Source organism: Octopus sinensis, linkage group LG3 (assembly GCF_006345805.1).
Source record: "Octopus sinensis linkage group LG3, ASM634580v1, whole genome shotgun sequence".
Classification (NCBI taxonomy): domain Eukaryota; kingdom Metazoa; phylum Mollusca; class Cephalopoda; order Octopoda; family Octopodidae; genus Octopus; species Octopus sinensis.
In genome coordinates, this window is record NC_042999.1 from 106707208 (window position 1) to 106712207 (window position 5000).

The window sequence follows — 5000 nt, forward strand, 5'->3', positions numbered from 1 at the left end:
AAAAAATTAGGGCGTGCGTACGCTGCATAAAAAATATTTTCAGGGTCAAATAAAAAAAAGAAAACAAATGGAAAATTTAACGTACATAAATATAATTATTAAAAATAAAGTGTTGTAAATAAATAAACAAACGAACATATTCTAAATACACAGCCGAACAGAAAACACAGAAGGTCACCAAATCAGTTATCAGCCAGTGGGTCAAACGTAATTTCGGCTATTATCGATAATATTGATTCCACTTTGGAGGCACCGGCAAGGAACTTGCCGGGAGTGGGACCAAAGCATAAGAAAATGAGACGGACTCGAGACGAGACCGTTAGTGAACGGACGAGGGACAAACGAATTAACAGAATACAGGCTTAGGGCCAGACGAAGACAAAGGTTAGTAATAATAATATTACATATACAACAAAAAAGCTGTGGACCTCCAAGAATGATGAAAGTGGGTAACGCAAAGGAGAAATTAAAACTGTCCGATAGGACAATAGACACAGGAGGGTAGAACGAGGAGCACAGGGAATCGTGACCGGTTCGGTCGAAGGCTACGTGAAAAACAATGACACTGCCTTAAATATATATATATATATACATACATATACATACACACAACACACACACACACACACACACACACACACACACACACACACACACACACACACACACACATATATATATATATATATATAGGTTCTAGTCTTTTTCATTCGCAAAATGAACCCCCTTTAATTTTACTCAGCTTACTTTCAGTTTTGGTTTATCGATGCAATGAACAGGTGACACGCTAAACTATAAATTTCACAGAGTACAACGTTAAAGTTGACGCCGCTCCGCAAAACGCAGACATATTCTGCCTCACTACTAGCTAAAAATACAGTTTTTCCAATTTTTTAACACTGTAACTTCTTCCTCCAATTTTTTTCTCCACTTCATCATACCTTCATAGCAATGAGACTGGAAGACTACATTATCGTAGCCGATTTTCAGATTTTTACTTCTTTTAAATAAGGGTAGAAATTGATATTAATCAATTAAAACCAGTGTCTTAGCATATTTTAAAAATCCGAAGATTAAAAATTATGTTACATACAAAATTATTTAATTTTTAAAAAAATATGCTCTCTAACCGGTAAATTGGATGCTGTAATTTATTAACTGCAGAGTAATTTTCGACCTCAGCGCGCCAAAGTGAAGGCATTTGAAAGATACACCCAAATATAATTTGTAGAACATTATACATAATCGATTTCGGTTGAGCGTTCTGTATCTAGTTCTGGAAATGATGTTTTGTAAACGACAGACTATGCTGATGATCTTGCAGATATTTTCGTGTTCATATACGTAAATATTAACAAGTGAAGCCATGGTACATAGGTAATCGTTTATTATTTCGTATAGTTTCATTTGTCTTGCTTATTTTTACATTTTGTTTTTTTGCTGAGATTTTTCGTGAGAACACATTCTTCGTGGTAATGACGATTTGACGTCTATGTTTAGCATATAGGGTGTCCACTTTAGTGGTCATTACTCTAAATTTTGTATATGTATATATATATATATATATATATATATATATATATATATATATATTATATTAAATTAGAAATAAAACCACTATTAGGCAAATCATATATATATATATTTGTATATATATATAAAATTATAAGTTAAAATTTATAAGTTTAAATTATTTAAATAATTTTTTATTTTTAACTTTTATATTTTTAAATTAATTTTACGTATTGGCTTATGTTTTTCACTGTTTGATTTGCCTAATAGTGGTTTTATCTCTAATTTAATATAATATAATATATTTATACTATAAAATTGGATTTAATCCTAAATCTAATTTTTACCTGTAAGTTTGGATTTATTCCCTAATATTATTATTATATATATTTATATAAACAACGTATTTAAAGTGTTAATTACTATAGATTTAGAATTTACCATGGTACAGTTCATTTTGCTGGTTGTTGTAAAACTATGCGGTGATGAATCTAGTTCACTGTGTGTGTGTGTGTGTGTGTGTGTGGTGTGTGTGTGTGCGTGCGTGTGTGCGTGTTTGTCTGTGTGTCTGTGTGTGTTTCTGTCCGTCTGTGTCTGCGTATGTGTGTGTGTGTTTAATAAATAATCTGACGAAATCCTAAATCTCTATTCGAGCATAGCTGCGTATGGTTATATCGGAAAGTTAATTTCGATGTTTCTTAGCTAACAGAAAAAAAAAACTATAATAAAATAATGACTTCCTTGTAACCATTGGAATACTAATACTGTTGTCGGCAATGGCTGAGTAATTTTTTTTCCAAGTTCTAGGACTGTCAGCTAGAAGACTTTTAGAAATGGAACTGATCAATTCTGCAATAATTAATTGAGTGAATTTGCAATGGAATTAATCTTCGATTATAGGAGAGCTGGAACGTTTCTAGTCAATTAAGTTTGTTCTGTGTTGCAGTTTTAAGTTTAAAGACTCTAAAATATATTTGATAACTATTTTTAACTCACTTTTTGTTGGTATAATGAGTTTATGCCTTGCATTAGCCGTAAAATTGCTGTCCATTAATTATATGTATGGCTTGTGTGGATTATGATATTATTCGATTCGCTATATTTATGTGGGTTGATAGGACTTTGGTCTCATTCATGATCATATTATATGCCGTTGGGATTTTTGCGTGAATTTGTTATGTTATTTAAAACTATCTAGTGTACTCTTATCTAACTGGTTCTGTAAGCTTGTATACAGTTTCAATTTATGAAAACTGATAAATGTTCATTTAATGAGCTTTGGAAAGTGTTTGTTTAATTATCAAGTTTTTCTTTTTATGTATTTAAGTTAAATATGATTCAAGCTCTTCTGTTGTGGTAGATTTCTGATTATTCCAAAGCCAAATTTCTTTTCTGTAAGTATCTTGTTAATGGTCTATCGAAGAAACATGCCATCTAGTTTACTCTTCTTTCTACGTTCTCAATTATCTCTATTAGTTATCTGAAATAGAGTTGTATTTAAAAATGTTTTACTTGTTTATTTTTTACAAAACTGCATTTTCTATTTAAACTAAAGTACAGCTTAGATCTTGAATAGAGGAGTACAAAGACGACGAGTTTGTCGTACACAATAATATGAAAAGCATGAAGTCACCAAACTAAGAAATACGCCAATTAGTGCTTCTAAATAATTTGATTTACACATTTTGATACATACAAAGCTTAAGATAAGAAACTTCCTATATGGATGAATGAATTTGCCTGTATTATCACTTTTTAAAACTTATTTTTGCTCCATAAAAGCATTTAAAACATTTATATATATATATATATATGACAAGGTTTGAAGTATATTAATATCTATATCCATTCATCCATCCATATATATATATATATATATATGTGTGTGTGTGTGTGTGTGTGTGTGTGTGTGTGTGTACAAGGCTAGGCCAAAAGTTACCCGAGAGTAAATCAAAATACTATCTGTAATTCTGTATTGACTCGAATGGAAAAATGTGTAACTCAAGGACTTCAGTTTGAACAATTTTCATGATGTTTCATATTTAAATGCTTTTATTCAGTTGTTAAACATAAATATATCTTGAAATTAAATGGTTTTGATTTACTGTCAAGTGACATTTATACACACACACACACACACATTTATATATATATATATATATGTATATATATATATATATTATATATATATATATATATATATATATATATATATATATATATATATATATAAACATTTTCTAAGGCCGTATTTTGTTCGACTGTTTGTCCTCGTCCACCGTCCTAAATCCCGCTCTGTGTCGGTTTGCTTGTTTTGTTTCGTTTTGTTTGCTCTTGTCCCTAATTCTTCTCAAGAAAATGTTTTTTGCGGTCACTGCCATTTGGGAAGCACTTAGTCTTATCGTTAAGGGTGCGAAACTGAAGAGTACCATTAATCGATTACTGATGAAGAATTATGGACTTTCTGTTTGTCACCCGTTTGATTTTACATTATGACATACGTTATGTTGTTTGTACATTTTGTCATTTATATATATAATTAAGGAGAGAAACAAATTTCACCACAGTATACAATATACATAGATGCGTTCACATATATGAGATATGATAAAAAATTTGTAGGAATTTATAAGCACATATACATACGAAGATTTATAAATATATAAAAATTCATAAATATATAAACACATAAATATAAATTCATAGATGTACTTGCGAAGTGCGAATGCCAGTGTTAGAATGAATGAGAAGGGTTATAAGAAAGTTAGTATAAAATATTGTATTATATATCCATCACGGCTGATCTTGCCAATCGGTTTTGCGCAAGGAATACAATGGAGTGCTAGATAACAATCCGATTATATAACCTTACGTTCATCAGAGTTAGCTGATATGGAAGGGAATATGGCGTCTGTTCTCAATTGTCAGAGGTCGATTAACACAACCGATGCACGAACACACTTTCATATTCATACATAAATACATGCCTACATACATATATATACATATGTGGGAATGCTGTTAATTCCTGATGATTGTCACTGCTTTCATAATCTTTAACCATCATCCTTCAGACATTTCTTTACCAAAACTACTCCATTCTTTTGCCTTAGAAATCAGTGATTTCATTATGAAGCCATACATCATCGACCTCTTATGCAATGTTCATTTTACGATATCATACATACTAGTGAATCGGTCTTGTATTAGGTTCTGATGAAATTACGAGTATTGTTCCCTAACCATTGATGTAATCGTCTAACTACGATACTTAGTTATTTTCTTTTGTATCTCAGTGCCAATACATCCGTCTTTTGATATTGTACTGTCAATGCACAACGAGTCTAGTACAGCTTTCAAATTAATGGAATTACTTTGGTAATGTCTTTCTATGTTGATATACAAGTCGGTTTGAATGGCACTTTAATTTCATGTTTACTTTAAAACCTTCTTTGGTGTAATGCAGAATCCACGATCTTCTGTATATG